Here is an 11,154-nt window from a genome sequence, read left to right on the forward strand (position 1 = left end):
AGGAGCTAATTTAGCCATTTAAATCAGCTGTGTTGGTTCAAGGACACATCTAAAACCTGCAGGGACACCGGCCCTCGAGGCCTGGAGTTGCCCACCCCTGGTCTATACCCTATCAGAGGATGGTGAAAAATTATTTTCCAGGGTCTAAGCTGATATACTGTAGGCAATAAGCATTTTTCTTTTATTGTATATCAAATATTCCGATAAAACATTCAGTACAGTGGGATGAGAGGGTTGGGGTGTGGTCTCTGTTTAAGTAGACATAAACACTAATGTATCTCACACAATTTGCTAAGTGCAGTGTTATAACAGTTATCAAAAATAAATAGCTATAAATAGCCATTTATTTACCACATGTGTTTGCAGCTGCCACTAAAAAAAGTAGAGTATGCTAAGTGTGTGCTAAGACAATTTTGTTAACATTAAAAGAATGGAAAAAAGAATAAAGAAATTTCATATTCTCCGCTTTTTATTTTTTTATCCTTAGATAGTTAGATAGTTTTTCGTTAACTTATGTTGTAATTTATGTTAGGTCAGTCTGTCTTGTCTCTGCTAGCCAGCTAACTAGGCCTCTTAGTTAGCTAGTTTAGAGTTTTTCTGTTAAATTATGTTGTAAATTTATGTAGCACCTTGGTTCCTGGAGGAACGTTGTTTCGCCTCACTGTGTACTGTTAAACTGTATAGGGTTGAAGTGACAATAAAGCCAACTTGACTTGACTTGACTTGACTTGAAATGAATTCTGCTAAGATACAGCATGTCAGGCAGAAAGACGGTACAGTGGTTAGAAGGTTCTACAAAGGTACTCTGTCTTCTTCCCACAGTCTCACTAAGTATGTTAAATGGTTATTCTAAATTGGCTGTAGGTGTGAATGGTTGTTTGTCTGTTCTATGTTAGTTCTGCAATAAACTGGAGACATGTCCAGTGTGTACATAAAACCATCTGTCCTTTTGTACCCATTCATCTTGGCAACTATATAATAGGAGGGATTAACCACAGTATATGTGTAAAATGCCACCAAAAGGGATTATGCTGTTTTATTGATTAAACTATAGTGTAAGGTGCTGTATATGGATTACGCGTGCCTAGCTTATGTTTGGTCACGTATGTTTTTCGAGGCTTGTCAAAGTATTTGTGGGCTGACACATAGAAACGGACAGCCTTGTGCCTCGTGTCTGTGGAGTGTTTAGCATTACACAGTATATTGGACAGTCTTTGGCACACGAAGTCTATGTGCAAGTCAAGTAACTAAAAAGTGGTGTGATACAAGAGTCACTGAGTTCAACATGGAAAAGTGAGTGCACTATTTGCAGTACTCAGACGTGTTCCTCTATTTTTTGACCAACACATTTTGGAATCTGGCCACAACCCATAGCACACTGGTGATATGAAGAAGATTTCCTATATATTATGTTTGCAGCGTCAAAGGTCAATTCTAAGGTTTTATGTTTCAAGACAAAATTTTAAAAGATCATCTGGGACATTACTGCTCTTAAAATTAAACGCAACCTCAGATTACCAACAAAATGTGACATATTACACTATGCCAATATTTATTTAATAAAAATACATCAAAATGTAGATGCAATGTGTGGAAAAACAAGAGGGTGAGTAGCACTAGGTACTGCTAATGAAATAAATCTGATTAACTGGTGATCAAGTTTTGGCAGTTTGCTGAGATGGAGCATTCATGTGTGTGTTAGCACAATGCCGAAGAGGAAAAGCATCAGCAATGATCTTAGAGAGGCTATTGTTGCTACCCGTCAATCTGAAAAGCACTGTAAGGCCATGTCCAAACAATTTGAAGCCCATCTTTCTACCGTGAGAAAGATTATTCACAAGTCTAAAACATTCTATTTTCCCAAGAGTGGAATCCCCAGCAAATTCACCCCAAGATCAGACCGTGCAATGCAAAAAATCTAAGCGCTACATTTCAAACTCTACAGGTCTCAGTTAGCATGATAAATATTAAAGTTCATGACAGTACAATTAGAAAAAGACTGAACAAATATAGCTTATTTGGAAGGGGTGCCAGGAGAAAACCTCTTCTCTCTAAACATGATATGGCAGCATGACTTAGGTTTGCAAAATTGCATCTGAACAAACCACGAGACTTTTTGAATAATGTCCTTTGAACAGATGAGATGGTTTTGCACCCACGGGTAAAAAACTGATCATTGTCAGACAGAAAACGATTACTTTAAGTTATTGCTGTCAAAGGTGGTTCCACAAGCTATTGAAGCATGGGGTGTCCTTAGTTTTTCCACACAGTGCTTCTGCATGTTGGCTTAGTTTTTGTTAAAGAAATCATGACCTGGTATAATACATCATGTGGTGTTGTTCTTCTGAAGATGAGTTGAAATCATTTTAAAATCCTTTAAGGACCAGATCATCTTTTTTAATAATGTCCTGATATGTAAAACTTTCTATTTCACATGATTATGGCTTGGAGCCACTGATATACAAGATGAATCTACAAATGAAGGAATGTTTGCTAGGAATAGTTTTGGTGATTTGCAGTGCAAAAGTGTGTGAGAGGTCAAAATCTATCTATTTTGCATTTTCATTTAGAAATGTAAAACAGATTAGACTAATGATTAGACATTATTCACTAAATTAAAACAAAATAAATAGTATGAAAGCTATCAAAACAGTCGATATTGTTATAAAGAAAGTGCCACCTTGGTCACACTCTGTAATTGAAAGGGGCGCCTCAGAAAGTACATACGTCCCCGAAGAAGGAGGGGTGACTGGAAACTGGCTGTAAACCGCTGGGCAGTTGGCTGTCAGCTGGCTTGGTGTAGTTGTAGCTTTATATGATCCCAATGTGCAAATGGGGGTTTTAGGACAGCATCCTTTTAATCCACTTAAGAATTAATCTGCAGGTTGCTGCAAGACCTAAAATCATAAACAACTTAAGAGCAGCAACCTTTTAAAGTTTTTTATTGAGCAGCAGAGTGCCATGTCAGCTCTAAAAGACGATGTAGTGTATTAGAAACCTGTTGTAGAGCTCACATGCAGCTCACAGTTTTTGAAGTTTGCTCTGTGTTAACTCAAAGAAAGTTTAAGTTTGGTTTGTCCTTTCCCATCTTTTTTGATTTTCACATAGAATATACAGTAACTACAAAGTATACAGTAACCGTTTAACAATAAAAGCACAGAGGTTTTGTGCAAAAACATATTTGTAAATTTCTTCTTATTGCAAACATAAATCTCTACTACTGCTGGATTTGGTGTAAGACATAAAATTCTGAGTCCGCTACAACCAAAGGAGCCAGTAAGTCGACCAGCAGACTCTAGTTTTTATATTCAGAGATAACATGGCTATTACCCTTACTGTAATGACTGTACATGGCAGCTCACTCAAATTTATCTCTGTAATATGAGAATCGCCACCTCCTCAGGTCATAAACCCTCGCAAATATCATATAAAGGAGCAGGAGAATTACTATGTGGTTAACAGTCATATAATAAGACGATTCCGCTGCAGATGAGTTACAGGTTTCATAACTTTATTGAACAAGCTGGAAAACTGCAATCCCCAGTGGCTGATAATTTCGCTATGTGTTTTTGTCTTGCGACACGTCTTGCAGCAAGTATACCTCACAAACACCTCAAAATTTGAAGAGAACCAACATAATAATTCAGTTGAACAAGATTAATGCCTCAATTAACTGTTACCATCCAATCAGGAGCAGCGTCACAAAGTCTAAGATGCTCAAGATTTACAGTGCCACCTGATGGAGCAGATCTGGCAAGCAGTGTGTTCAAACAGTGGTTCATTTACACGTGTGATAATACTAAATAATATAAGTTCAATGGCCATGTTTTGGTCTCTATTAACTCATCAGAAAAATATGCGGCTCTTTAGGAGGTAATTGCTCTGTTTTGTTTACCAGCTAGTTGCAAACTTCATCTTTCTGACATTTCTTGCTGGACAAGTAGCGAAAGTGGATTTCTGAAGTGTTTTTGTTCAAAACAACTGTTTACTGGTTCCAAAAGGTCATGGAATTAGGTACAAAATAAAAATAAATGGTAAAAAGCTTTGAAAATGAATTCAATAAGGTCAGTCAGGGCATAAATAATTGTTAGTAAACCACTAGAAGCTTAATAAACATTTGTGATTAGAGCACTTTTAAGCATGAAATTGAAATGTTAATGAAAGCAATAAAGACACACGCACTGCTTTCAGTTCAACAGTCTGGACCTGCAGTCACCTGCTAATGTAACCCACATGTAGATGTTTTAAACAAGTTTCACTTGCTGAGCGTCAGCGCTAAAGATACATAAAAGTGCCTGACTGTTGGCCTGAATTAGTTGTATGCCGGGGGCTGTGCCCAAAGAACTTCTGCAATCAGGTGGGGAAACGTATGAATACCGTGAATGAAGGAAAAATGGAGTAAAGTCCATGACATTTAAATGTTTCATGCTACATATGATACAAAAATCTTTCCTTTATTATTTCATCTGTTAAATATTAACATGAATGTAAATATTCAGTAGATAAGTAAGTAATAAGCCCAAAGAACCTGGAATAATGCATATAATTCATACAAAAACGTACTACCATAAAATATCAGTGACTATTGCTGTTTCATTTTGTTTTTTTGTTTTTGTTTGTCTATTACTTTCATACAAAAATGATTTTCTCAGTAAATACTAATAACCGTCTTCCCTAAAACAGTAGCAGAAATGCCTTCAGGGCACATTACCACCTTCTCGCAAGGTTTAGAAATGCAATTAAAGTTATGAACAAAATTACTCAGCCAAAGTAGATTTGTTTTTGTCTCCTCCAGTTTAAGAACAACCCTCCGATGATAAGTTACTCATCCATTGTCACTGTGATTGCACATCCAGTTCCATGATAAAGAATAAGCTCATTTCAGTTTTGTCATGGACAATGTCACCTGATTTTATGCTGCTGAATCACAACAAAACAGCGATCAAAGTATCCACATAAATCATCACTGACAGGGCATTTAAAAAGAAATATACATTAAAATTTCAGATGCAAACTCATACCGTGCCTTGGCTGTACGCAGACGTAAGCTTGGCAACAGCACACCCACATCTGGCACCAGATCATCAGTTGCATCTCTGTTTTCTACTTCTATCAGTATATTGATTAATAGTGACATTTTATTTATTTATTTATTTATTTATGTATTTATTTCATAACTGTAATCGCTTTGTGTGCAACAATGTAAACAATAAGCAGCAGAATACAAAACCAGATGGACAGCAGTATGGTGCGTGCGTAACTTCCCTGGCAGTCAGTTTGGATCAGTTATACCTTTCAGCTACATGACTCACCAATTTGGACGAAGACACAGAATCAGGATATCATCGAACTCGGATGCGCCACTGGCACAGAGACAAATTTCCTGCTTCTTGGAAACACGCAAAACATTGGCCAGGAATAATCAGCGAGTATGCTCTGCCATTTCTTTCACAATTCACACTGAATGACCTGGAAACATGCTGGTGTTCTTCTCTCCGACGAATAACAATAATATCTACCTATAGTCCTGTTGAGAAGGAGCAGCTATTTCCATGTTTAGTGCTGCAGTTGTTTGTCTGTAACACTGGAAATGAACCGATAAGACAATAGAACTTTTTTGTCATTGAGAGCAAAATGCAACAATCCAACTCAGTCTCCCCGAGAAATGACTCTATAGTCATAAGATTCAGCAGTGATATTATGTCATTTTCAGCCCTGATGGCGGCGTATCAGTCGTTCAGTTCACCGCTGTGCTTCAGACTGAAATGTCCCATCAGCTGTTGGAGGGATTACTGTGAAATTTTGTGAAAATAAGGCTCCATCAAGAAAAGAGTGTCTTCTAGCAAAAATGTTGGACCAAGCTAAACTTTTGCTGCAGTGCGATGAGTACTGTGCTTTTTCTTTAAATTCTTTAGTTGCATTAATATATTACTTAAAACAAACATTGTCCACGCTTTTCATTGCCTTATAGGTCAAACAAGGCTAGTCAATAATAGGTCAATGACCCCCAACGACCACAGGTTATTTGGGAAAAATCTATGTATGTAATATGCGTATTCCCTGACTGGGTGGCAAGTAGATTCTGAAGATTGTGGTAGTCACTAGGTGAAACTAATCATAAAGAGGTTTAATATATTGCACCAAAAACCTCCTTGCGCTTGATTTGGACACTAGCAGGTTGTTGTGGTCACCCATTATTTGCATAGAAGATACCAATTTGTGCAATACACTCTTTGTCAGAATACACATTTTTAACTAGCAACCAGTGGTTCCCATTAACTGGTCTCTAGACCTGTATGACTAACAGGGGATTTATACTTCTGAGTTTAATCTATACGTAGGTATGTCACAACCTCAAACTCTACCCTAAACCCCTACCCTGATGTGCAGCTTCCAGGAGGTGATACTACACATCACATCAGCACTGCTCACCACTACTGCAATTTGCCTGTTCTGTGCTTTTAATACCTCCCATGCATTTCTGGTTACTTTTTTGTGCCAATTTTTAAATTTTTATCAGTAAGACAGCCTGAACATAAGGGAAAATAATAATAGCCTCAATAGAAGGACTCGCAGCTGTCAGCTAATACCTGTAAGGAGATTGCTGAAACAGAATGGATGCGAGGGAAAGTACAAAGAAGTGGAAAAACTGGGCAAACTTGTTTGCTTACAAAAAAAAAAAAGAAATCACCACAACAAAGAGTGGGAACTCTAAAAAAAAAGGTGCATCACTTTACTTGTGGCTATTGTGGCTGGCACCACATTAAAAACGTGGAGCAAAAAACATAAAACACCAAGCAAAAGCATGAGTGCTGGTAATGACATCAGCCACTTACAAAGCTTAGATCTTAGGCTCTACAAATATTTACTACAGAAGTCTAAATCAGCCACAAGGTTTACTAGTGACCTTAAACAACATGTGTCTCCCATTTACATGGGTGTTTTCCATCTGCTTACATTCTTTTCCACATACTTTATTTTACGATGGCATTGACTCCTTGTCTTGATCTCCCTCTGTATTTATCTTTCTTCAGTCATAACCAAATGGTTCTGTCTTGTTCTTAATCACAAACTTGGAGTTGTAATGAGCGCTTTTTTCCCTAATCAGCGCACAACTGATTGCCACCCCTCTTACAGCAGCTGAAATGCCCTCCATATGAAACAAAACTCTTTCATATGGAGGGCACTGTACTGTAATGGCTTTTCGAAACAACAATGTTAAAACAATCTGTTGTTGTTTGTCGTTTCGTTCCAGTGAGCCGTGACTCATGCTGGCAGCTGCCCTTTAAGAAAAGGACTGGCGCAGGTGTATATGTATATGTGCGTGTGGGCCGTGTTCGGTGAGCACAATGATACAGTTCATGTGTGTAAATGTAGTCAAGAAATGGGGAGAAAAAGTTGAATTGAAGATGAACATTGTGTTTTCACGTTTTCTGTTTTATGTCTTTATTTATGCAGGGAATGTGAAGAAGAATTGCCTAAAAACGCTCCAGGGCATTAAATAGTGCCACTCTCCAAGCAGCGTGTTGTACAAAATGAATACAGCAGTGTAATATGTGCAGTCATATGCATCTATCAAAAACGTTAGAAATGGCAAATAGCTTAGCATTTTACGTGAAAACGGTGCATCCCATAGACTATTGCAAGGTGTAATGAATTCATCCGTCATAAGACACAACGACAACAACACGCACAAAAGCAAAAATGTCGGCACATCAAAACTTTCGGTTAAAACACTAGCAGGTGAAGTGACTTGCCCTTTAACCTGGTGTGAAGAGGACTTTTCTGGTTACTGTGAAGAAGGGACCAAAATAATGAATTTACTGAATCGATGAAGTCCTTGATAGTTTAAAGTAAATTTGCCAGAGAATGCTTGGATGAGCATGATGTCATAAAGTTTCATTTGGAGTGAAAAGCTGTTCAAAGTAGTCACCCTATGTTTTGGAGTCCTGCTGGCACAGGTTCACTCATGCTGTGTGGTTTCTGTCATCTCCTGAAGCTTTTGTGGTTTAATTGCCATTCTGTCATAGTTAATGACGATTTCCTCATTCGCTGGCCTGGTTCGTTGCGAGTCTGATTGCTTCTTCCTTAGCAATTCAGAGATGTCTTTGGTTAGACAAATTACAGTTTTCTTGAGGTAAATTCTTGCTTAAATTGTTTTGGTGCTCTTTTGTGCTCTTGATTTCATGACATTTTGTCCTGGTTTAACTTACTATTGCAATGAGTTTGTTTCAAAATACTTTGGAAACATGCAGCTCTTCTGACATTTGTGTTTCCTATAACAATATTCACAATGCTTCTATTGTTCTAAAAAAATCAGACATATTTTAGATTTCAGATTTCATACAATGAGAGGACACTCAGGCCATAAATGTATGCTTTACAGAACTGAAGGCTGGTTTTGACCTGCTGGACCTTACTATGATTCTGGCAGTTTCAGAAATCATCTTGGTTTATAAAGAACAGGAAGTCCACTTCTCATCTAATGAGCATTTCCATATAAAATACCTTATGTTGTTTCATCATGTCTCTTATAGTCTCTGCTGAGACGATATAATTACCGCTGCAGAAGATGTTTGCCTGCTGTTGCAGTTTCACGGGGTGCATTTTCAACACCAAAGTGGTCCCCCGGGGTCTTGTCAGTTCATGTGATTGTCATTTGCTTATGGTGATCCTGACACAACAGAGGGAGCAGGCTGAGGGGAGATGGATGCATCATTTATTAGAAGCTGCAAAAATGCATAACTTTTGGCTACTTTCTCCATAGCAAGTTGTGATTTTCAAAAGTCCAGAAATGAAAATGTTCAGGTGTTAAAACTATAAAGAGCAAGTCTGGAGCTCAAGCTGATTTAGCTGCCAATATTGTCTGCTGCTATTAGCTGTGTTTTCCTGAATTAAATGTGAAGCAACTGTGGCATTATTGACTGAGAAGTCCCATTTCAACACTCAGCAGTGGAAGAATTGTGTTATCACCATGACTGCAAGCTACATAAACTTTCACTCTTGAGTAATAATGCTTTAGATTAATCAGGCAAATCGTGTTGTTGTGTGTGTTTCATCAACACACAGCAAGCCAATACTTGGTCCTTTCCAGGAATGAACTGCCACATTTTGGAAACAGTTTTTTCTTCTTTTCACATCGTGAATGAGGAATTGAATTGGGCTTTAGTGGAGTTCTCAACAATGTACCATAAAATTGAGGCTGTGGGCTCCAGAGCATTCTAGCTTCTTCATTCCAGCAGCAATTGGTCACAAGTGATGAAAATCAGAGCTAAAATGTTCCTAAAACAGACAATCAGTCTACAAAAAAACCTGAAAATATACAAATATGTGAAACTAAAATGTTTAACTGTCCTTGCTCTGTGGAAACATAAATTATGTAAAAGATTATCTATTATGAATGAATGTTTTAAATACATCCTTATGATACTTCATTTTAAATGTTATAAATCTTATAATAACTTTTTTTTTAAAATCTGAAATCATCTCTAGCCATAACTGGATTATCAACAGGCCTAACAAACACAGGCCTAGGAGCCCAAAGAGTCAGAAGTTTGGGGGGAAATCTGCAAAACCATCGACTTTCATACCAATTTATCCTCTTCATTCTTGGGGCTTTTAATTTAGCTAGCTGATATTCAGGCCAAGACTTCCTGTTACACATTGCTCTGACGCAGGAAGTATGGCAGGCATTTCAACTGCCTGTGGCCCATGTTTTTTGGCACCTCATCCTCCCATGCCACTAGATGTGAAATTAAAACCAAACAAGTTCCTCTGAACACACAGAAAATCAAGCCAAAAAGAAAAACCACTGGTATTAAACGTCATATTTTTAAAGACGACTAGCATTTTACTGTAATGTTGTTTGGACCTGCTGGGTCAGTAACCAGAAAGCCTGTCAAAAGGCAATATTAATAGTTATTATACCCTTCCATTATATGAACCATCAATACTATGGATGTTTTTCTACAACTTGCTGCTATGATTAACTCACTATATTAGGACTCCTGGGCTTGTTTCACTTCCAACCGCAATCAGTGTCTTTTCTCTTTGTTAATGGTCACATGATCCTGAATCGTATTTTTAGCAGCAGAAACATTTACTGCTTTGCTGACATGCTGAATCTGGATTATGTGATAAATTTCTCATGCCTGCTTTAAAAATGGAAAAACACCATTGTCAAGCATTTCATTTTAGTCAGTCAATGAACAATTTATTGCAAAAGGAAGAATTAACGCAGAGCTATTTTAGTCATCTCTCTTCATTAAAAAGAAAGTCCACTACAATTCAGTATTGAAACATGCTATTCCCTTGACTTTCAGAGTGACCTAACTTCATAATGATCCAGTTCTTATGAGTGAGTTTGGATTACTCTTCTGTCTTACAGCTCAAGCAGCAGAGCCACGAATCTCATGAGGACTGTTAAGCTGCTGCATTGGTAGTGATTGTCAGTTAATGACTGTATCCTGAGAGGCTGATATGAAGCCTAGTGGTCAGAAACATTTTGTCATTTTCATACAACTAAAATATTTTAAAAAAAAACCTATAATTTCCATGCATTGTATTGCTGCATCTAAAAGCATGCAAAGATTTAAAGATTAATTAGTATGCACACTTATTATAAGACTTATTTACCAGCAGAGCAAATGCATTAGACTTTTCAGCAATATTACAAGCTTAAATATCAGTGCTGAGGTCTCCAGCAGTGTGCCATCAAGTCTTTTGGAGCAAACTGACAATAAACCTGCACTGATCATTTATCCAGCCAGACAGACACAGGGGCTTTCTCAGCAGAGGTTAAAATTTTGCTTCATTAGTCATTCTTTTTTCATTAATTCACATTCAAATTGCATCTCCTGTTGAGAAAAACATCCAATTGTTCAACATCAACAAAATGCACCAATTTCTTTTTTTTTCTTTTTGTATGACATAGTCGATTTAACACGAACATGTTTTAAAAGAAAAGCAACCAAAAATACTGCCTTGGTTTTCAACTAAGCTGCTGCATTTTGTATGGATTTTACTCAAACAACAGTGTCCAACAATACTGGTGGTGTTAGTATCTGAATATATTTTACTGCCTGATTCGTAAGCTCTGAGTTGCTGATGTGCTGTAATGGATGAAAATTGATGCTTCATCCGGGATGCCTCCAG

Source organism: Pundamilia nyererei, unplaced genomic scaffold, assembly GCF_000239375.1.
Source record: "Pundamilia nyererei isolate P.nyererei 1_Seehausen unplaced genomic scaffold, PunNye1.0 scaffold00018, whole genome shotgun sequence".
NCBI lineage: Eukaryota > Metazoa > Chordata > Actinopteri > Cichliformes > Cichlidae > Pundamilia > Pundamilia nyererei.